Here is a 24,994-nt window from a genome sequence, read left to right as displayed (position 1 = left end):
CACATCTGACTCTCTGCAACCCCATGGACCGTAGCCCACCGGGCTCCTCTGTCCATGGGATTCTCCAGGCAAGAATACTGGAGTGGGCTGCCATGCTCTCCTGCAGGGGATCTTCCTGACCCAGGGATTGAACTCGGGTATCCTGCACTGTAGGCAGATTTTTTTACTCTCTGAGCCACAGTGGCTCAGACAGCCACAAACTATACTATAATATAAAATAAAAATTAAATTCTAAAAAAATGTCTGTACTACCACAAAACTCTACAGGCTCAATGCAATCTCCATCAAAATTCTGGTGGCATCTTTCACAGAAAGAGATTAAAACAATTCTGAGATCTCTATGAAACCACAAGAGACCCAAGAAGCCACAGTAACCTTGACAGAAAAGTCAGCGGCATCATCCTTTCTGATGTCAAACTCTATTACAAAGCTACAGTGATGAAAACAGTGTGCTCTTGGCTTAAATACACAGACACACACACATACACATCAATGGAAGAGAATAGAGAACCTGAAAATTTACCTACACGCATTTGGCCAACATATAGCAAAGAAACCAAGAATATTCTGTAGGGAAAGTACTGTGTCTTCGATAAATGGTAGTGGGAAGACTTCCCTGGTTGATCCAGTGGTTAAGAATCCAGCTGCAAACTCCACATGCTGCAGAGCACCTACTGAAGCCTGAGCTGCGGACCCCAGGCTGAGCAAAAGAACCCACCGAAATGGGAAACCCACGCTCCACAACTAAAGCTAAGCTCCCGCTTGCCACCAACTAGAGAATACCGTTGCTGTGTGCAGCAACGGAGACCCAGCACAGCAAAAACTAATTTTAAAATGATGGAAGTAGGACATCTGGATAGTCATACGTGAAGGAATGAAGCTGGAGCCTGATCTTACACCGCACTCACAAAATTCAACTTAAAACCGATCAAAGATTTGAATGTTAAGAACTGAGGCTGTAACATCCACGGAAGAAAACCCACAAAAGCTTCTCAACATAGGTCTTTGTCATGTTTTTTTTTTGATCTGACAACAGAAGCAGATACAAACAAATGGGACAACGTCAAACTGAAAAAAAAAAAAAAAATGTTCTGCAGGGCAAAGAAAGTGGAACTGAAAGTGAAAGTCACTCAGTTGTGTCCGACTCTTTGCGACCCCCTGGAGTATATACAGTCTGGGCAATTTTCCAGGACAGAATAGTGGAGTGGGTAGCCTTTCCCTTCTCCAGGGCATCTTCCCAACCCAGGAATCGAACCCTGGTCTCCCACATTGCAGGCAGATTCTTTACCAGCTGAGCCACCAGGGAAGCCCAAGAATACTGGAGTGGGTAGCTATTGCTTTTCCAGGGGATCTTCCCAACCCAGGGATCAGACTTAGATCTCCTGCATTGCAGACGGATGCTTTACCAGCTGAGCCACAAAAGACAACCATCAAAACAGGCAATTTAGTGCAGAGGGGAAAAAAAAATGTGATCTGCAAATTATATGTCTGATAAGGGATTAATATTTAAAGAATATATAAATAAATTATTAGTAGGGGGAAAAAAGTCCTATTTAACAATGGGAAGAGAATTTGAATACATGTGTTTCTTAAAGAGGACATAGAGAGGGCCAACAGGTACAGGAGAAAATGCTGAACATCAGGACTCATCAAGGATAAGACGGGGGCGGGGACTTCCCTTGGTGGTCCAGTGGTTTAGAATCTGCCTGCCAACTCAGGGGACACGGGTTCGATCCCTGGTCCGGGAACTAGGATCCCACAGGTGGCAGGGCAATGAAGCCCGTGTGTCACAGCTAGAGAGAGTGGCTAGAATTTAGCCCCTGCTCTCAGAAACTGGAGAAAGCCCCGTGCACCAGAAGAAAGAGCCTCCATGTCTCAATGAAAAATTTAAAAATAAACAATTAAAAAGAAAATTTTTTAATGCAAAAAATTATAAAAAATTTAAAAATGCCACCAAATTTTTTTTTAAAAAGGGAATAATGAAACAGTGTATGCAAATGAAAACCACTGAGGCAATCACCTCACACTTGTCAGAATGGCTGTCATCAAAGGGACAAATCAGAAGCCTTGCTCAGGATGCAGAGAAATGGGAATTCTTGGGTACTACTGGTGGTAGTGTAAACTGGTGCACAGAATATGGCAACTAGGAGGAGGTTCCTCAGAAAAGTTGAAAGAGAATTAGCTTGCGATCGGCAATTTCATCTCTCGGTATTCATGCCAATTAAGCAATCGAAAACATTGAGGTTACTGAGTGTACCCGCTCCCTGCATTCAGCGCAGCGTTGTTTACAAGACCTAAGATATGGAAACAACCTAAATACATGTTCATCTGTGGATGAATGGATACAGACAACGTGGTGTGTGTGTGTGTGAAAATATCATGCCAAGACAAAGAACGAAGCCTTGCCATTTGTGACAACATGGATGGAAGAATTACGCTAAGTAAAATAAGTCAGAGAGAGACAGATACTATATGATCTCAACATATTGAATCAAACGAAAAACACACAATTAAAAAAAAAAACTTTTACTTACAGAGAAGAGACAAAGACAAGCGGATGGGGGCAAGGTGGCACGGATGAAGGGAGTGGAAAGGTACAGTGTCTCTGTTACAAAATAAGGAATTCATGGGGATGTAACGTGGGCTTCCCTGGTGGCTCAGTGGTAGAGAAACTGCATGCCAGTGCAGGAGACCCAGGTTCGATTCCGGGGTCTGGAAGATCTCCTAGAGCAGGAAGTGGCACCCCACTCCAGTATTCTTGCCTGCAAAAATCCCATGGAGAGAGGAGCATGGTGGGCTACAGTCCATGGGGTTGCAAACAAGTCAGACACAACTTAGCATCTGAGCACACATTGGGGTGTAGTGTATAGCATGGTAACCATGGTGACCATGAAGTGCATATTTGAAAACCAATGCAATATTGTAAAAAAAAAAAAAAAAAAAAAAAACTACCAGGAAAGCAGGTTTTTAGATTTCTTACAAGAAAACAATTTTCTGGAACTATGGATGTTGACAAATGTTAAGCAGACTTATTGCAATAATTTTACAGTGTATTACAAATATCAAATTTGTATGCTACCCAGCTGAACTAATACATCCATTCTATCTCAACAGAACATGTGAAAAAAGTGTACAGTTAAGTTTCTGTCTCATTAGCCAAGTGTGATCATGAGTCTGTCAGACACATAGCACATTTCTTAGTCACGTTTCCTAGGAATGTTAGTTATCTCTACTGCCAGTGGTGTTTTTAGGTGGGTTTTCAGGGACGGAAAGAAATGAACTCAGAATGTGAGGATCCTAGTCTGATATGATCAAGGGATTCTCCAGGTAAGAATACTGGAATGGGTTGCCAGGCCCTCCTCCAGGGGATGTTCCCGACCCAGGAATCGAACCCAGGGTCTCCCACATTGCAGGCAGATTCCTGACCATCTGAGCCACCAGGGAATCCCTTATGCTCAAGGGAGCTCTGACCCAGTCAAGCTCTGTATAAGACAAATACTATCCATATATGGTCTCATTGTGTGGAATTGAAACAAAACAAACACACACGAAAAAACTCTGCAGTGTTACTGAATTCACGTATTAGTTTTACCAGTTTGTGTGTGTGTGTGTGTGTGTGTGTGTGTGTGTATGGTTTGAGGTGGAAAACTAGAATCCAGCTACCCCACCATTTCTACTCAATCCACGTCGTCCACAGTACTCAAGACCCAGTTGCCCCTATTATAATCTTTCCAGAATGAACATGAAAGTCACTCAGTCATGTCTGATTCTTTGTGACCCCATGGACTATAGCCCACCCGGCTTCTCTGTCCATGGGATTCTCCAGGCAAGAGGACTGGAGTGGGTTGCTCTGCCTTCCTCCAGGGGATCTTCCCCACTCAGGGATCAAACCCAGGTTGCCTGATTTGGCAGGCAGATTCTTTATCGTCTGAGCCACCAGGGAAGCCCATCGTGCCTGTTAATAACACACAGACTCCTGCAAGACGGATTAGCAGCCCTGCTCTGGGTGAACTGAATGTGGTTAAGGCTTGGCTTCCATAATGAAGCTTGATATCATCTCTGCTCTTTATGGCTTGGTTTTCACAGGGTTCTTTTGAAAAGTAATTTACGGTTCAGGCATTTCAAGTATAATAAAAAAAAAAACCAAACTGGAAATAGCAGTATGAAGCATACCTACCTGCTGTCTCACATAAAATACTCCAGCGTATTTTACCCCAAACTGGGATACTGTCCCAGGGAACTAGTACATAAAACCCTCCAAAACGAAATTGTATAGTTCTACCTTATAATCCTGTGTGGCTCACAACAGACTGAAAAATTCTGAAACAGATGGGGATACGAGATCACCTTACCTGCCTGCTGAGAAATCTGTATGCAGGTCAAGAAGCAACAGTTAGAACAGCTACCAGGGAATGCGAATCTAGTAAGCCCTGATATAATTAAGTGAGCCCTCTACACTCACTTGAGATCCATCCCCCTGGGTTTGATCCCTGGGTCGGGAAGATCCCCTGGAGAAGGAAATGGCAACCCACTCTAGTACTCTTGCCTGGAAAATCCCATGGACAGAGGAGCCTGGTAGGCTACAGTCCATGGGGTCGCAAAGAGTTGGACACGACTGAGCGACTTTACTTACTACATCAACATGAGAGAGAGAACACAAGTCTTAAAGATGAGATTTCCACGTCTTGACCCCCGTGGGCCCAGCGCAACTCTGTCCTGGGCTTACCTCCCACTCAGCACGTCTGGTTGTACCAGCATCTGGATGTCTGGATGTACTGAACTGGAAAGAAATGAACTCAGGAAATGTGCATCCCATTCTGCTTTCTCATTTTGCCCCTCACCAGTGATCTGATGCTCAATGAATTATTGGCACGCCTGCTTAAATTATTGAAATGCCTATTTAAATATCCATTTGAAGTAATAAAACCTGGGTGCAAGCAGGTTGTAAATTGCCTTGGGTCTGAGACAGCCAGCGGACGTGAGCTTCAAGAAGTCATTGAGCTTTTCAGAGAATGTTATCACTCACGGCAACTTGACCGCGTTAGGGGGGCTCGAATGTTATATCTGGGACCACGTTCTGATAATCATTGGTCCAGGAGAGGACTAGGGTGAGGGGACAAGGAGTCTTATCCGGGGTAGAGAAGTTAAACGGTTCTGAAAATTCAGGCGTCAGAATGATAGCGTTTAAGGCCATGTATGTGAAAAGGAAAATTAATGCCATGAAATCTGTAGTGAACAAAATGTTGAAACTGTACACATGACCACAGGGTTTGAGCAGGCTGGGGTTGGGGTGAGGACCACTGGGATGGTCACCAGATGCAGGAACACCTGCCCAACCCTTTGGTACTACTCCTTGTGTGGGTGACGGTCTGAGTAATGGTGCGGTCATTCACCCAGGGGTCAGCCAGGATTAAGGTCACACACAGAGCCTCATCCACTCACTGGCTCTAAGACCGTGGGATCCTCAATGCTTATACTCATTGCCCTCCAAACTCACGTGGGTGGTGCGACGGGGGTGAATCGTGTCCTGCAAGAAGATGTATTTCCAAGTCCAAATCCTTGGCAGTAGGAACGTGAACTTTTCCTGGAAATAGGCTCTTTTTCAAACAGTTGTAATCATCACGAGTGCGAGTGTACTAAGTCACTCACTCATGTCCAACTCTGTGCGACCCCGTAGACGGCAGCCCACGAGGCTCCCCCGTCCCTGGGATTCTCCAGGCAAGAACACTGGAGTGGGTTGCCATGTCCTTCTCCAATGCATGAAAGTGAAAAGTGAAAGTAAAGTCGCTCAGTTGTGCCCAATTCTTAGCAACTCCATGGACTGCAGCCCACCAGGCTCCTCTGTCCATGGGATTCTCCAGGCTAGAATACTGGAGTGGGTTGCCATTTCCTCCTCCAGGGGATCTTCCCAACCCAGGGATCAAACCTGTGTCTCCTGCATTAAAGGCGGATTTCTTACCGAACCATCTATCTACCTATCATCCATTCTACATGTCTGTCATCTTCCATCTATCTATTATGCGTTCCATCTTCTATCTATATTTCCAAGTGTATATCTATCATTTGTTGATTATTTATCACCTATCTATCCATTATCCATCTATTTATCTATTATCTACCTATCATTTCTTTACCTATTATCTGTCTATCATCTGTGTCTGTCTCTCTATCCACCTTTCAATGTATCTATCTATCCATATCTATCTGTTATCTTCAGTTCAGTTCAGTCACTCCGTCATGTCCGACTCTTTGAACCGCGGCATGCCCGGCCTCCCTGTCCATCACCAACTCAAGGCGTTCATTCAAACTCATGTCCATCAAGTGGTGATGCCATCCAATCATCTCATCGTCTGTCGTCCCCTTCTCCTCCTGCCTTCAATCTTTCCCAGCATCAGGGTCTTTTCCAGTGAGTCAGTTCTTCACATCTGGTGGCCAAAGTATCGGAGTTTCAGCCTCAGCATCAGTCCTTCCAATGAATATTCAGGACTGATTTCCTTTCATATGGACTGGTTGGATCTCCTTGCCATCCAAGGGACTCTCAAGAGTCTTCTCCAACACCACAGTTCAAAATAATCAATTCTTCAGTAGTCAGCTTTCTTTATAGTCTGAGTCTCACATCCATACATGACTACTGGAAAAACCATAGCTTTGACCAGACAGACCTTTATTGGCTAAGTAATGTCTCTGCTTTTTAATATGCTGTCTAAGTTGGTTACAGCTTTTCTTCCAAGGAGCAAGCAACTTTTAATTTCATGGTTGCAGTTACCATCTGCAGTGATTTTGGAGCCCCCCAAAATGAAGTATCTCACTCTTTCCATTGTTTCCCCATCTATTTGCCATGAAGTGATGGGATCAGATGCCATGATCTTAGTTTTCTGAATGTTGAACTTTAAGCCAACTTTTTCACTCTCCTCTTTTACTTTCATCAAGAGGCCCTTTAGTAGTTCTTTGCTTTCTGCCATAAGGGTGGTGTCATCTGCATATCTGAGGTTACTAACATTTCTGCCAGCAATCTTGATTCCAGCTTGGACCTCATCCAGCCTGGCATTTTGCATGATGTACTCCTGGCATTTTGCATGATGTACTCCGCATATAAGTTAAATAAGTAGGGTGACAATATACACAGCCCTGATGTGCTCCTTTTCGTATTTGGAACCAGTCTGTTGTTCCACGTCCAGTTCTAACTGTTGCTTCTTGCCCTGCATACAGGTTTCTCAAGAGGCAGGTCAGGTGGTCTAGTAATCTATTATCTATCATCTGTTTACTTATTATTTATCATCTATTTCTATGTATCTCTCTATAAAATTGAAATTTAAAACTGTTAATCAGTCAGTCGAGTCTGACTCTTGGTGACCCCATGGACTGTAGCCCGCCAGGCTCCTCTGTCCATAGGATTCTCCAGGCAAGAATACTGGAGTGGGTTGCCATGCCCTCCTCCAGGGGATCTTCTCCACCCAGGGATCAAACCCATGTCTCTTACATCTCCTGCATTGGTAAGCAGATTCTTCACCTCTAGTGCCACCTGGGAATTCCCAGTCATCATGAACAGATGTCATCATTCTGAACAGATGTCACAGGAGGCAGATATGATGGACAGGGAAGATTCGATCAATGTGAGATGAGCTCATTAGGGCGGGTTCTAACCCACCGGTGTCCACTTAAGGGATGAGGATTAAGACGCAGACACAGAGGGAGACTTCCCTGATGGTCCCCAGTGGTTGGGACTGTGCACTTCCATGGCCAAGGGCCCAGGTTCCATCCCTGGCCAGGAAACCAAGACCCCACAAGGCGCACGGCAGGGCCAGGAATAAAGGAAAAAATGATACAGACAGAGAAGGGAAGACCATATGATGATGCAGGGGTTGGGGGGGTGGATGACCTTGTCATGATAGAGGCAGAGACTAAAGTGATGTATCTGGTTGGTCAAAAACATTTGTGAGTTTTCCTATAAGATGCTATGGAAAAATCCAAATGGATTTTCTGGCCCACCCAACACGTTCACACCCAGGAAGACCAAGGAGCACCAACAATCACCTAATGCTCCAAGAGGCAAACACACACTGTCCCTCTCAGATTTCCGAGGCAGGGTGGCCTATCAGCACCTTGGTTTTGGACTCGTGGCCTCCAGTCCTGGGAGATGATACATTTCTGGTTGTAATCCCCTCAACCTGTGGTATTTGTGATAGTATCTGCAGGAAAACACGTCCTAGGGTGTAGTCCGCCTGCCTCTTGCCACCTGAAGTTAAGTTTCCTGAACTATGTGCTCACTCTGGGACGGGGTTTTCTTGAAGCACAAGCTGGAATCAAGATTGTTGGGAGAACTATCAGTCTCAGATATGCAGATGATACCACCCTTATGGCAGGCAGTGAAGAGGAACTAAAGAGCCTCTAGATGAAGGGGAAAGGAGAGTGAAAAAGCTGGTTTTAAACTCAACGTTCAAATACCTAAGATCATGGCATCCAGCCATCACTTCATGACAAACAGATGGGGAAAAATGGAAACAGTGACAGACTTTATTTTCTTGGACTCCAAAATTGCTGTGGATGGTGACTACAGCCATGAAATTAAAAGTCGCTTGCTCCTTGGAAGAACAGCTATGACCAATCTAGACAGCATATTAAAAAGCAGAGACATCACTTTTGATAAAGGTCCATTTAGTCAAAGCTATGGTTTTTCCAGGAGTCATGCATGGATGTGAGAGTTGGACTATAAAGAGGGCTGGGTGACAAAGAATTGATGCTTTGAAACTGTGGTGCTGGAGAAGACTCTTGAGAGTCCCTTGGACTGCAAGGAGATCAAACCAGTCAATCCTAAAGGAAATCAACCCTGAATATTCATTGGAAGGACTGATGCTGAAGCTCCAATACTTTGGCCACCTGATGCAAAGAGCCCGTTCTTTGGAAAAGACCCTGATGCTGGGAAAGATTGAGGGCAAGAGGAGAAGGGGATGACAGAGGATGAGATGGTTGGATGGCATCACTGACTTGATGAATATGAGTTTGAGCAATTTTTGGGAGATGGTGGAGGACAGAGGAGCCTGGTGTGTTGCAGTCCATGGGGCGACAGAGAATCAGACGTGACTGAGCGACTCAAAAACATCTGCTCCACCTGGGACAGGATGTCAGGGAGACACACGTGTTTGTCTTTTTTTTGTGTGAAGCCAAAGGGCTTGATTCATAAGGAAGCCTCCTTTTGGGAGAGATGGTCGGGAGACCCTACTGTTGCTCAAAGGGAGGAACTCACCTTGGCTTTTCCTTTTAGAATTATTCTTTGATTGCAAGATAATTGCTTTATGATGCTGTGTTGGTTTCTGCTGTTTAAGTCAGCCATATGTAAACTATACCCCCTTCTTGTTAAGCCTCCCTCCTCCCCCCACACCACCCCACCCCTCTAGGTTCATCACAGAGCACCAAGCTGAGCTCCCTGTGTTATACAGCAGCTTCCCACTAACTATTTATTTTACACATGGTAGTGATTACAACAGAGAAGGCAATGGCACCCCACTCTAGTACTCTTGCCTGGAAAATCCCATGGATGGAGGAGCCTGGTGGGTTGCAGTCCATGGGGTCGCTGAGGGTAAGACACAACTGAGCGACTTCACTTTCACTTTTCACTTTCCTGCATTGGAGAAGGAAATGGCAACCCACTCCAGTGTTCTTGCCTGGAGAACCCCAGGGACGAGGGAGCCTGGTGGGCTGCTGTCTATGGGGTCGCACAGAGTCGGACATGACTGAAGTGACTCAGCAGCAGCAGCAGCAGTGATCACAAAAGAGGTATCCCCTCACACCGGTTAGAATGGCCATCATCAAAAATATCTACAAAGGGGGCTTCCTTGGTGGCTCACTGGTAAAGAATCCGCCTGCCAATGCAGGAGACACGTGTTTGATCCCTGGTCCAGGGAGATCCCACATGCCATGGAGCAAACAAAGCCCTTGAACCACAACTGCTCCAGAGTCCGGGAGCTGCAACCACTGAATCCATGTGCCCTAGAGGTCATGCTCTGCGACAATAGAAGCCAGCTCAGTGAGAAGCGCACATACCACAACTGGAGAGTTGCCTCCGCTCGCCACAACCAGAGAAAAGCTGGCACAGCAACAGAGACCCAGCACAGCCAAAAACAATAAAATTGAAAAAAAATCTACAAACAATAAATGCTGGAGAGGATGTGGAAAAAAGGGAACCCTTCTTGCACCGTTAATGAGAAAGTAAACTGATCCACCCACTATGGAGAACAGTAAGCAGACTTCTTAAAAAGCTAGGAGTAAGGTTACCATATGACTCAGTAATCCCACTACTGGGCATATACCCTTGATAAAAACCATAATTCACAAAGACTTATGTACCCCAATATTCACAGCAGCCATGCTTGCAGCTGGCAAGACAAGGAAGCCACCTAGACATTCATTGACAGATGAACGGGTAAAGCTTTGGTATACACACGCAATGGAATATTACTCAGCCATGAAAAGGAATGAATGTAAATCAATAGTCGAGAGGTGGATGGACCTCGAGTCTGTCATACAGAATAAAGTAACTCAGAAATAGAAAAACAACTATCGTATATTAACACTGGCTTTTCAAGAGGCTTTGTCCGCTCCCTCTTCTATTAGTAAAATCTCCCAATGAAGAAACAGGCAAGCCATGAAATTCTGCATTTCCACAAACACCGAAGGTTACACATAGCACTTGGCTAATGGGCTTTCTTTTATCGTAACACAAAAAGAAATGTGGTGTTTTTTTTTTTTTTTCATGTTCTTCCTGCATGATTTCCTTAACATTTGTTTTAGGTTAACTTCCTAATTGAGCAATTTTTATTTTAGGTCAGTGGCCACAGGTTTGGTGAAACTTCAGCCAAGTGATAGTCTTAAACAATACAATCTGCTCAAAAGCAGTGGTGCAGTGACAAGTATAATCAAAGAACTAGGAATAAAATGCTAATGAGCCATTTTCCTTCTAAAAGCGTGACCTTTTTAGCACCTAATGGAGAGCAGAGCCATGAAGTTTTTTTTTTTTTTTTTAATAGAAATTCTTTTTTTAGATAACCTTCAATGTGAAAACATACCTTTTCTTTCCAGGGTACCTATGTTTGAAAGTAAAAGCAAAACTCACTCAGTCATGTCCGACTCTGAGACCCCATGGACCATAGAGTCCATGGGATTCTCCAGGCCAGAATACTGGAGTGGGTAGCCTATTCCTTCTCCAGCACATCTTCCTGACCCAGGAAACGAACTGGGGTCTCCTGCATTGCAGGTGGATTCTTTATCAACTGAGCTATCAGGGGAGCCAACCCATGTTTAAATCTCCTTATATCTCCAACACTTTCTGGAGGTGTGTCATTTGAAGCCTGGTTATGTCTAGGCTTCAAATATATATACAGCCCCCAACGAGGTGGCCGCGGGTGGTAAAGAATCTGCTTGCAGTGCAGGAGACACAAGAGATGCAGGTCCAATCCCTGGGTTGACAAGATCCTCTGCAGGAGGAAATAACAACCCATTCCAGTATTCTTGCCTGGAGAATCCCATGGACAGAGGAGCCTGGTGGGCTACAGTCCATGGAGTCGCAAAGAGTCAGACATGACTGAAGCGACTTACTATGCACACATGGATTGATGACTTCATGGGGCTTTCAACCTCACGCTTCTGTATCCCTGCTGCTAAGTCACTTCAGTCGTGTCCGACTCTGTTCGACCCCATAGAGGGCAGCCCACCAGGCTCCTCCATCCATGGGATTTTCCAGGCAAGAGTATTGGAGTGGGGTGCCATTGCCTTCTCCATCTGTATCCCTAGGGCCAGCTTATTATTATTACTATTATTTTTTTAAACTGTGGTTAAAAACACACACACACATAAATTTTATCCCTTTAAACTGAAGAGTAGAGGACTTCCCTGGAACTCTGGTGGTTGAGACTTACCTTCCAACTCAGGGAGTGTGGGTTCAATCCCTCGTTTCGAAGCTAAGATCCCACAGGACTCATGGCCACAAAACCAGAACATAAAACTTAAGCAGTATTGTAAAAAGTTTAATAAAGGCTTAAAAAAAAAAAAACCTAAAGAGTAGTTCGGTCACATTAAGTACTTACATAGTACTTGAGCAGCCATCACCCCCCATCTGTCTCCAAAGCTTTTTGGGCAAAAGTAAAATTCTGTATGCATTAGCTACTCCATCCTGTCTCCTTCAGCCCTAACCCCCCAACCCCACTCTGCTTATGTAGATACCTGCTCTAAGTGCCTCACATATAAGGAAACATGTAATATTTCTCTTTCTATCTGGTTTGCATCATGTAGCATCCTGTCCTCAAGGTTCATTCACCCTGTGTCAAGAGATTTTCCTTTTGAAGGCTGAATTGGGATTTCCCTGGTGGCACAGGAGGTAAAGAAGTCTGTCTACAATTCAGGAGATGCAGGAGACCCAGTTTCAATCCCCGGGTCAGGAAGATCCCTTGGAGGAGGGCACGGCAACCCACTCCAGTATCCTTGCCTGGAGAATCCCATGGACAGAGGAACCTGGCAGTCTACAGTCCAGGGGGTCACAAAGAGTTGAAGAGGAGTGAGTGGCTTAACACTTTCACGTTTTTTCAATAGTCCATAATATGGATACACCATGCTGTTTATCCACTCACCCATGGATGGACAGTTAGATTGTTGGCACTTTCCAGATACTGTAAATCACACCGCTGTGAACATCTGTGTACAGATAGCTACTCAGTCTGTGACTTCACTTAGTTTGGCTCTCTATGTGGAGGGCAATTGGTGGATTCCCTGGGGACTTTGAATTTTTAAGGAAAGGCCGTAGGTGACTCACATTGCCCAGACTTCTTTGTGGCTGAGCAAATACAGTGTGCTCTTTTTAAGACAGTATGTGAAACTGATACTTATGATTTAAGCTATGAGAGGTATCTGTGGAGTTTAAAGATTGCATAGCTGATTTAGTTTCAGAGCATAATCTTTTTGTTTTTAAAATTTATTTTAGCATTTATTTCTTTTTTAATTGAATTTACTTGATTTATATGAAGACATATATATATATATATATATATATATATATTATATTTGTATATTATATATGCTGCTGCTAAGTTGCTTCAGTCATGTCCGACTCTGTGCGACCTCATTGACGGCCCACCAGGCTCCCCCATCCCTAGGATTGTCCAGGCAAGAACACTGGAGTGGGTTGCCATTTCCTTTTCCAATGCATGAAAGTGAAAAGTGAAAGTGAAGTCATTCAGTTGTGTCCGACCCTCAGCGACCCCATGGACTGCAGCCCACCAGGCTCTTCCGTCCATGGGATTTTCCAGGCAAGAGTACTGGAGTGGGTTGCCATTGCCTTCTCTGGTATATTATACATATTTATAAACATAAAGATTTATATAAAGACTATAAAGAAAGCTGAGTGCCAAAGAATCGATGCTTTTGAACTGTGGTGTTGTAGAAGACTCTTAAGAGTCCCTTGGACTGCAAGGAGATCCAACCAGTCCATCCTAAAGGAAATCAGTCCTGAGTGTTCATTAGAAGGACTGATGCTGAAGCTGAAGCTCCAATACGCTGGCCACCTGATGCAGAGAACTGACTCATTTGAAAAGACCCTGATGCTGGGAAAGATTGAAGGCGGGAGGAGAAGGGGACGACAGAGGATGAGACGGTTGGATGGCATCACCAGCTCAATGGACATGAGTTTGAGTAAACTCTGGGAGTTGGTGATGGACAGGGAAGCCTATTGTGCTTCAGTCCATGGGGTCGCAAAGAGTTGGACACGACTGAGCGACTGAACTGAGTTGATTTATAATGTCTTTTAGTTTCAGATGTACAGCAGTGATTCAGTTATACACACACATATACATATATGTAATATATATGTGTTCTTTTTCAGATTCTTTTCATGTATAGGTTATTATAAAATATTGAATAGAGTTCCCTGTGCTAGAAGGTTTCTAGCATAATTGAGAGGAAGGCAGAGAGAGTTTCCAGATACCCATCCCCAACCCCCTGCACATATGCACAGCCTCCCCCATCATGAATGTTCCTCTCACCACCCAGAGTGGTACGTTTGTTAAACTAACAGACCTATATGACGGATCACCACCACCCCATCGCTTACATTGGGCTTTATTCTTGGTGTTAATATGTTCTATGGACTTGAACATATATTCATATATATGAATATTAAAATATATAAATGCATAACGAAACATACATGTGCATGTGTGCATATTCAAATGCATACGTGCATATTCAAATATATACATGTATATTCGAATATACATGTCTATATTCAAATGTATGTGTACATTCAAATGTGTGCATATTCTATGTATGCATATATATTCTAATGTATACATGGTTATTCAAACGTATACACGTCTAGTCACACATATACATCTATATTCAAATGTATATGTGTATATTCAAATGTATACGTGTGTATTCATACACATACACACACACACACACACCAGGAGGAAGGCATGGCAACCTACTCCAGTATTCATGCCTGGAGAAGCCCATGAACAGAGGAGCCTGTTGGGCTACAGTCCATGGGGCCGCAAAGAGTGGGACAAGACCAAAGCAGCGTAGCACCCACACACGCATAGTTCCATTATCCACCATTCTAATACCAGTATTCTCATTCCTAAAATTTGTGTGCCCCAGCTGTTCACCCCTTCCCCACCTAGGCAGCTGCTGATCTTTCTACCTTTCCTATCGTTTTTTCCTTCCTTAGAATTTCACCAGGTCGGCATCGCAGAGAAGGTAGCTTTTTCAGACTAGCTTCCTCCACTCAGTGAAATGCCTTTATGTCTCTTCCGTGTCCTTTCACGGCTTGACGGCTCATTTCTTTTTAGTGACGACTAACAGCCTGTTACGGGGATGAACCACATTTTATTAGCCGGTTCACCTACTGAAGGACATCGTGGCTGCTTCCAAGTTGTGAATACAGATGCCACAAACATCCATGGGCAGGTTACAGTGCAGATGTGAAGTTCTCGACTCCTTAGGGGAAATGCCAAGGACTGTCACTGCTGCTTCGCATGGTTAACAGTATGTTTACTTTTAAGAAAGTGCCAGGGACTTCCCTGGTGGTCCAGTGGCTAAGACTCTGTGCTCCCGATGTAGGGGGCCCCAGTGTGATCCCTGGTCTGGGAACTGGATTCCTTATGCCACAGCTAAGAATTTGCATGCCACAACTAAACATCTTGTGTGCTGGAATTAAAAAATCTCGTGTGGTGTGACTAAGACATGGCTCAGCCAAATAAATAAAAAATAATAAATTTGGTAAGAAACCAGAACTTACAAATTATCTCCCAGCGTGCCTGTACCATTCTGTGTCCCCACTGACAACGACTCACCAGCATCCTGGGACGTCAAAAAGTAATTAACCACACAAACACCTTCGAAAAGACACCGCCAAGCACAATTGCCTTTATTACCATGCCTGGAAGACATCCTGGAATGTCTTCAGTGAGCCCAGACCCTTACACCTTCCCAAACATTTCTGTTGTTCAGTAACCAGCTTAGTTTGGACTCTTTGCGACCCCGTGGACTGCAGCATGCCAGGCTTCCCTGTCCATCACCAACTCCTGGAGCTTGCTCAAACTCATGTCCATCGAGTCAGTGATGCCATCCAACCATCTTTTTACTGTATAAAAATGCCAAAAGATACTTACTTCCCAAAGACAGAAGAAGAGTTAACATTATTACCGTCAGATGTTTGGCTTTTTGTGAATAGATGTCATCTTTTGATGTTCCACTACATGTACCAGCCCCCAAGCAGAAACATCTATATATTGTGGCTCCCCACTTACCTCTTTGGAGCAGTCTGTCAGGGCTACCTGAGTGGACACATCAGAGCTACTGTCTTTAGTAGGGTTCTAGAATAAAACATTCAAGGCTTCCCCAGTGGCTCAGCGGTAAAGAATCTGCCTGCCAAGCAGGAGACATGGGTTCCATCCCTGGGTTGGGAAGATCCCCTGGAGGAGGAAAGGGCAACCCACTCCAGTATTTTTTCCTGGAGAATCCCATGGACAGAGGAGCCTGGCAGGCGGCAGTCCCTTTGCAGCAACACAGATGCAAATACAGATGATCATACTGAGTGGTTTCAAGTCAGACAAAGAAAAACATTGCACGATACCATTTATATGTGAAATCTACAATACAGCAGAAATGAGCCTACAGCAGACTCAGACACAGAGAACAGACTTGTGGTCTTCACCAGGGACAGAAACGGGAGAGCGATGGACTGGGAGTTTGGAGTTAAGTGACGCAAACTATTAATATTACAATGGATGAATGACAAGATCCTTCTGTATAGCACAGGGACCTGTATCCAAGCTCCTGGGATAAATCATGCATTCTTAGTCACTTCAGTCATGTCTGACTCTTTGTGACCCTATGGACCATAGCCCACCAGGCTCTTCTGTCCATGTGATTCTCCCGGCAAGAATACTAGACTGGGTTGCCATGTCATTGTCCAAACCCCAGCAGAAAAGAATATGAAGAAAAATGTATACAGATGTATAACTGAATCACTTTGCTGTACAGGAAAAATCAGCAAAGCACAGTAAATTCAACTCTACTTCGATTTTAAGAAGCTATTATCCTGAGGAAACCAGAATTGAAAAAGACACACATATCCCAATGTTCACTGAAGCACTATTTACAATAGCCAGGACACAAAAGCAGCCTAGATGTTCATCGACAGATGAATGGATAACTAAGTTGTGGTACATATACAGAATGGAATATTACTCAACTATAAAAAGGAACACATTTGAGCCAGTTCTAATGGGGTGGATGAGCCTAGAGCCTATTATACAGAGTGAAGTAAGTCAGAAACAGAAGGACAAATATCATATATTAATGCATAAATATGGAATCTAGAAAGATGGTCCTACATGCAGGGCAGTAAAGGAGACAGACACATAAAGAACAGACTTTTGGATTCAGTGGGAGAAGGGCAAGGTGGGCTGATTTGAGAGACTAGCGTTGAAACATATACACTACCATATGTCAAACAGATAGACACTGGGAGTTTGATGTATGACTCAGGGCAGCCAAAGCCAATGCTTTGATCACAGACTAGAGGGAAGTGGTGGGGAGAGAGGTGGGAGGTGGGTTCAGGATGGAGTGGACACATGGATACCTATGCCCGATTCATACTGATGTATGGCAGAAACTATCACAATATTGTAATTATCCTCCAGTTAAAATAAAGAAACTCCTAAAAAAGTGATTAAAGTATGTCTGCAGCATCCACAGTAAAACAGGACTCGAGGAGGCTGGAAGTACCTTTCACCTGGTAATTGGGAGGCATTTGGTTTTCTTCCCTTGTCGTACGATTGTTCTCTTCACATAGACCAGGAAAATGCACCAGCAAGATTGATCCCATAAACGAAGAGCTTGCTCATAAAAAGGCTGTTATGTCAAGATCCATTTATGAGAAAACCTCTCCAGAAAGTGGGCAGAGAGGAAACCTACCTCAACAAAATAAAGCCCATAAATGACAAAGTGAAAGGAAAGTGAAAGTCATTCAGTCGTGTCTGACTCTTTGCAACCCCACAGACTATACAGTCCATGGAATTCTCCAGGCCAGAATACTGGAGTGGGTAGCCTTTCCCTTCTCCAGGGGATTTTCCCAACCCACGGATTGAACCCAGGTCTACCACATTGCAGGTGGATTGTTTACCAGCTGAGCCACCAGGGAAGCCCAAGAATACTGTAGTGGGTAGCCTATCCCTTCTCCAGGGGATCTTCCCAACTCAGGAATCAAACCCAGGTCTCCTGCATTGCAGGTGGATTCTTTACCAGCTGAGCCACAGGGAAGCTAAAGAATACTGGAGTGGGTAGCTGTTCCCTTCTCCAGGGGATCTTCCCAACCCACGGATTGAACCCAGGCCTCCCACATTGCAGGTGGATTCTTTACCAGCTGAGCCACGGGGAAGCCCAAGAATACTGGAGTGGGTGGCCTATCCCTTCTCTAAGGGATCTTCCCAACTCAGGAATCAAACCCAGGTCTCCTGCATTGCAAGCGGATTCTCTACCAACTGAGCTATCGGGTAATGTAATACTCGATGGTGAAAAGCTGACAGCTTTCCCTCTAAGATGAGGAACAAGACAAGGATGTCCACTCTCACCCCTATTATTCAACACAGTTTTAGAAGGCCTAGTCCGAGCAGAGGAAAACAAAATCAAATAAAAGGAACACAAACTGGAAAAGGAGTAAAACTGTCACTGTTTGCTATACAGACACGGCTTCCCAAGTGGTGCTAGTGGTAAAGAACCTGCCTGTCAGTGCAGGAGACATAAGAGATGCGGGTTCTGTGCCTGGGTTGGGGAGATCCCCTGGAATAGGGCATGACAACTCACTCCAGGATTCTTACCTGGAGAATCCCATGGACAGAGGAGCCTGGTGGGCTGTAATCCATGGGGTTGCAAAGAATCAGACACAGCTCACAGTGGAAGTCTAAGCAAGACCGACGCTTACTCCTTGGAAGGAGAGTGATGACCAACCTAGACCGCATATTAAAAAGCAGACACATTACTTTGTCAACAAAGGTCCATCTAGTCAAGGCTATGGATTTTCCAGTGGTCATGTATGGATGTGAGAGTTGGACTATAAAGAAAGCTGAGTGCAGAAGGATTGATGCTTTTGAACTGTGGTGTTGGAGAAGACTCTTGAGCGTCCCTTGGACTGCACGGAGATCCAACCAGTCCATCCTAAAGGAGATCAGTCTTGAGTGTTCATTGGAAGGACTGATGCTGAAGTTGAAACTCCAATACTTTGGCCACCTGATGCAAAGAGCTGACTCATTTGAAAAGACCCTGATGCTGGGAAAGATTGAGGTCAGGACGAGAAGGGGACAACAGAGGATGAGATGGTTAGATGGCATCACCGACTCAATGGACATGAGTTAGGGTAAACTCCGGGAGTTGGTGATGGACAGGGAGGCCTGGAGAGCTGCAGTTCATGGAGTTGCAAACAGTCAGACACGACTGAGTGACTGAACTGAACTGAACTGAACTGAAGCAAGACTGAAGTGACTGAGCACACACTTACTCAACATATACATGTACTGCTGCTGCTGCTGCTGCTGCTGCTGCTGCTGCTGCTGCTAAGTCGCTTCAGTCGTGTCCGACTCTGTGCAACCCCATAGACGGCAGCCCACTAGGCTCCTCTGTCCCTGGGATTCTCCAGGCAAGAATACTGGAGTGGGGTGCCATTGCCTTCTCCATATACATACACAGAAAATCCTAAAGACATGCGAAAACTACGAGACCTCATCAGTTTAGTGAAAGTTGAAGGATACAAAATTAATATACAGAAATCTGCAGCATTTCTACACACAAACAGTGAACTATTAGAGAAATTAAGGAAACAATCACATTTATCATTCATGTCAAAAAGAATACAACACCTAAGAATAAACCCACCCAGAGAAGCAGAGGGTCAGACATGACTGAGCGACTGAACAGCAACAAGAAAGGAACCAAAACACCTGTGATCCAAAAACATTTAAGAAGTTGAGGAAAATAACTGAAGAGGACACAAATGGATGGCATGAAATACTGTGTTCTTGGACTGGAAGAATCAATCTTCTTAGAAAAGAGCGTGTTTTCCAGGGCAACCTATAGATTCAGTGCAATTCCTATCTCATCACAGATGGAATTTTTCACAGAATTGGGCCAAGAGTTTGTATGCAAACACAAGAGACCCTGAGTAGCTGATCCAGTCTTGAGAAGGAAGAATAAATCAGGGGACTTCAGACCATGCTACAAAGGTAAGTAATTAGCATAGCAGTAGCAGAGGCATACACACACCGATCAGTGACACAGAGTAGAGAACCCAGAGGGAAACCCACACACCTAAGTCCGTTAATCTATGCAAAGAAGGCAAGACAATTCACTGTAGAAAAGACAAGTCTCTTTGATAAAGGCTCCTGGGAAAACCAGACAGCTACATGTAAAAGAATAAAAGTACAACAGTCTCTCACATCACAGGCAAACACCTAATTAAGAGTCCAGGTTCCCTTCAGTTCAGTTCCCACTAACGTCTGAGGCACTGGCTGCAGAATTTCAGGAGGTTTAAGAGCAGAGATGGGACAAGTCTCAGTTTTCACGTTAGTTCATCACACTCAAAACCGAGGCTCCACCTGGCTGACTGCCTAAGCATACAGGGTGGGTGGTTCTTGAGGTTGTTTTTTGTTTTTTTTTTTTCTTTTGAATTTTTTATTTTGTATTGAGGTATGGTCGGGCTTCCCTTGTTGGTCAGCTGGTAAAGAAACTGCCTGCAATGCGGGAGACCTGGGTTTGACCCCCCTGGGTATAGTCGATTAACAATGTTGGGATGGTTTTGGATGGACAGCAAAGGGACTCAGCCATATATACACATGTATCCGTTCTCCCCCAAACTCCCCTCCCATCCAGGCTGCCACGTGACACTGAGCAGAGTTCCCTGTGCTGGAAAGCAGGTTCTTGTTGGTTCTCCATATTAAATACAGCAGTGTGTCCATGTCCATGTCCATCCCAAACTCCCTAACCATCCCTTCCCCCATCCTTTCCCCTGGGAACCATAAGATTATTACAGAGTATTGAGCAGAATTCCCTGTGCTGGACAGCAGGTCCTTGCTGGTTCTCCATGTTAAATACAGCAGTGTGTCCATGTCCATCCCAGACTCCCTGACTATCCCTTCCCCCATCCTTCCCCCTGGTGACCATAAGGTTATTACAGAGGATTGAGCAGAGTTCCCTGTGCCGTCCAGCAGGTCCTTGCTGGTTCTCCATGTTAAATACAGCAGTGTGTCCATGTCTATCCCAGACTCCCTGACTATCCCTTCCCCATCCATCCCTCTGGGAATCATAAGGTTATCACAGAGTATTGAGCAGAGTTCCCTGTGCTGGACAGCAGGGCCTTGTTGGTTCTCCATGTTGAATACAGCAGTGTGTCCATGTCCCTCCCAAACTCCTTATCCCTTCCCGCTGCGTTAGTTTTATATAGTCTAAACTGCCACACTTACAGAGGCAACAGATAGTTACAGTGCTTAACCTGGGAACACACACAACTCCCTCTGAATTCTTTGTTAGAAAGATCACTTGGAAGAATTTGCATTCCTTACGTTCAGGGGCATCTATGTGCTGAGACGTTCAGTCGTGTCAGACTCTTTGTGACCCCAGGGACTGCAGCTCGCCAGGCTCCTCTGTCCATGGGATTCTCCAGGCAAGAATACCGCAGTGGGATGCCATGCCCTCCTCCAGGGGATCTTCATGACACAGGGATCGAATTCACGCATCCTGCATTGGCAGGCGGATTGTTTACCACTCTGCCACCTGGCAAGTCCTAGCTACAGATATAACAGTGGCTGAGGTACCTAGTAACAACCCTACTAGCCTAAAGCCACAGACCTGCACCACAGCCTCCATTGCAGAATGTAGCCTTTCTGTCAATGAACCCACCCTTCTCCCTGTGAATTTTTTTTTTTTTTTAAGCAGAGAATTTAATAGAGGGAAATGGTTCAGAGGCTATTGGAAGACTGAAAAGGGCAAGAGAGCATCTGTGGTCACAGAGCTAGTTACCCGAGAAAGCAGCTGCCACTCCCGGAGGCGGAGATCAGAGGGGAGAGACTGAGCTGCACAGAACTCCAAGTCTGGGGGCCTGGGACCCCGACTTCTGAGGAGGATGAGGCCTGCTGGCTCTTCAGGCGCCTGGAGAAGGGTTCACCCGGCAGGACTCACACATCCAGGGGTGGGGCGGTGGGGGGGTGATGTCTGGGTGGTGCTGCCCACTGGCAAGATGCTACCGGCTGGGGAATGTGGCAGGAGGCTGGGAACTGGGACTGGTCGCTTTTGGAAGCCACTGCTTCTCCCAGTGATTAAAAAAAATTTTTTTTTAATGTATTTATTTGATCATGCCAGATCTTAGTTGTGGCATGTAGGGTATTTAGTTGTGGCATGTAGGTTTTGTGGTTGTGGCTTCTGGGGTCTCTTGTAGTGACATGTGGGGTCTTGCAAAGTCTTAGCTGCAGTATCTGGCATCTAGCTCCCTGACCAGGAATTGAACCCTGGCTGCCTGCTTTGGGAGCACAGAGTCTTAGCCACTGGACCTGTGGGTTTTTTTTTTTTTAATATTGCCCCGTTGGCATTAAACACTCTCACCACCTTTTCCCATATACCTAGCCAAAGCATCTGTGCTTTGAGCGTGCATGCTTCCTCCCACTCAGATCCTCAACAAGGTACTCTGCTGGTGACCCACGCCACCAACCAATGAGAATTCAGAGAACCTGGAGTAGCCCTGAGGTCCGGAGATTCAACCAAGAAGAGCATTTCCTCTACAATAAACGCAACAGTAACTAACACTGAATTAAGCAGCTACCGTTTGAGTGCTGTCTTGGACCCTGGACACGCATTTTCATTTCCCTGTTAAGACCGACCATGGATAAAGCCAGGCAAGGTCACCCAAACTCAGCTTGGATTCCACAACCTGTGTTCATTCTGTGGCACCGCTTATGAATAAGAGGATGTCTGCTTGGTTGTTATTTTTCAGTTGTGTCTGACTCTATGAGACCCTGTGGACTGCAGCCCGCCAGGCTCCTCTGTCCATGGGATTCTCCAGGCAAGAATACTGCAGTGGGTTGCCATTTCTTTCTCCAGGGGATCCTCCAGACCCAGGGATCGAACCCAGATCTCTTACATTGCAGGCAGATTCTTTACTGTCTGAGCCACCAAGGAAGCCCCTCTTTTAAAAAAAAAAAAGCTTCAACTAAATATTGAAATAAAACTTCCACTGACTCCAAGTCTTCTTTGGTTTATGAATTCTGCCCATACACGGTTTAGAAAAAGGAATGTCAAGTTTTTACCTCCCCTCTCTCATACTTCTCTTCAAGTCTGGTCGTCTTGAAGTGGCCATCTACATTTTTGAAATCAGGCTGAAGGTAATTTGAGTTGGGATTACACTTAGTGTATTCTCAAGTTCAGTACTGTTCAGTTGCTCAGTCGTGTCCTACTCTTTGCGACCCCATGGACTGCAGCACGCCAGGCTTCCCTGTCCATCACCAACCCCTGGAGTTTACTCAAACTCATGTCCATCGAGTCAGTGATGCCATCCAACCATCGCATCCTCTGTCATCCCCTTCTTCTGCCTTCAATCTTTCCCAGCATCAGGGTCTTTTCCAATGAGTCAGCTCTTCGCATCAGGTGGCCAAAGGATTGGAGTTTCAGCTTCAAACTGAATGAATGATCAGTCCTTCCAATGAACACCCAGGACTGATCTCCTTTAGGATGGACTGGTTGGATCTCCTTGCAGTCCAAGGGACTCTCAAGAGTCTTCTCCAACACCACAGTTCAAAAGCATCAATTCTTTGGCGCTCAGCCTTCTTTATAGTCCAACTCTCACATCCATGCATGACTACTAGAAAAACCATAGCCTTGACTAGACGGACCTTTGTTGACAATGTAACGTCTCTGCATTTTCATATGCTGCCTAGGTTTGAACACAATGGCACCCCACTCCAGTACACTTGCTTGAAAAATCCCATGGACGGAGGAGCCTGGTAGGCTGCAGTCCATGGGGTCGCTGAGGGTCGGACACGACTTAGCGACTTCACTTTCACTTTCATGCATTGGAGAAGGAAATGGCAACCCACTCCAGTATTCTTGCCTGGAGAATCCCAGGGATGGGGGAGCCTGGTAGGCTGCCGTCTATGGGGTCGCAGAGTCGGACACGACTGAAGTGACTTAGCATAGCATAGCATAGCATAAGCTAGTGCAGCAGGCAGGTCGAAAAGCAGACCCAGCCGTACGACCTACGTTTACGACGTAGCTTTACGGCAGATCAGGCGTAGATGGCTAGAGCGGAGACCTTTGCTCAGTTTGCAGCTCTGCACCTCGGCCCTCCCGGGATTGCTCGCTGGACACGCTGTGTCCTCTGGGATTTTCCTGTGACCAGGACACCTCAGTTTCCTCCCCGAGGCTTGCAGCTGAGGAGGTAAGTTCACTTCCTGCATCTAAATCTCCCTGGTTGCGTTGTTGGCATACTTGCGACCCTGTGCTCAGCCTGGCAAGTTTTTGGTTTGCCTGCGCTCATCTCTTTCCTTCCTTTGTTGGTAAGACTTTTTGCAGGTTTTTTTTTTTTTTTCCAGGTGCCACTGAGTCTAGCAGCCTGGGTCTGGGCCGCCTGGGCCTGACTGCACACGGCCCCAGCTTGCCTTCCTCTGTGCTTTTCAGACATGCACTGTTTATTGAGTTCAGTAACGTTGTTGCTGTTTGTATGATTGCCCGCTTCTCTTTCCCTCTCTTGATTTCCTTATGTGTTTGCAAATGCGTCAACCCCAGGCTCCATATCCTTCGTGCTCTGAGACTCAGTGCTGGCTTTTTTTTTTTTTTTTAATTTTTAAAATATTTATTTACTTTAGGTTGTGCTGGGTCTTCCTTGCAGGGCACGGGCTTTCTCTAGTTGCAGCGAGCAGGGGGCTACTCTCTAGTAACGGTTTTGCACTGGACTTCTCATTGCGGTGGCTTCTCTTGTTGCGGAGCATCCGGCTCCAGGTGCAGGCGGGCTCGGTATCTGTCCTGCACTTGCTTAGTTGCCCTGCAGCATGTGCGATCTTCCCAGACCGGGGATGGAACCCTTGTCCCCTGAATTAGCAGGCGGGTTCTTAACTGAAGAGGAAAAGTTAAAATTTTATATAACCTCCTGCTGGTTCTGCCTCTGCAACTCAGCTTGCTCCTTGAAAAGTCTGGATCACATAGATCTCATAGTCTCAGAAAGTCGGGACTTAACAATACTAGGAACTGGAGCTTATCTCACTCGCGGTTGTCCTGCTCTTTACAGTTGCCTGGCCCCTGCAAACCTGCTTAACCATGCCTGTCTGTGTAAAGGTCAGGCATCCCCTTCCCCTTCTTGACTGCTGTTCCCAGCGTGCAAAACCCCTTAGTTTAAACCAGCTTATTAACAGCCAGTCTTGCCCACTATAGTCTGTCTAAAAAAACTCTATATAACTCCTTTGTTTGG

General features: G+C 45.4%; 1 long non-coding RNA gene across 1 annotated transcript in view; it reads left to right on the top strand.

Moving 5' to 3' along the window:
• The first annotated feature begins 23,611 nt into the window (after window positions 1–23,611).
• Window positions 23,612–24,994, top strand: part of LOC132344372 (uncharacterized) — a 151,753-nt gene continuing 150,370 nt past the window's right edge. Inside the window, exon 1 of the long non-coding RNA XR_009493649.1 lies at window positions 23,612–23,968. This is a non-coding gene — a long non-coding RNA (uncharacterized lncRNA). The remainder of the gene's footprint in view (window positions 23,969–24,994) is intronic.

The sequence above is a fragment of the Bos taurus genome, chromosome Y (assembly GCF_002263795.3).
Source record: "Bos taurus isolate L1 Dominette 01449 registration number 42190680 breed Hereford chromosome Y, ARS-UCD2.0, whole genome shotgun sequence".
NCBI classification, from domain to species: domain Eukaryota; kingdom Metazoa; phylum Chordata; class Mammalia; order Artiodactyla; family Bovidae; genus Bos; species Bos taurus.
The sequence above is the reverse complement of the archived record's forward strand: the minus strand, read 5'-3'. Positions and strand labels throughout refer to the sequence as shown.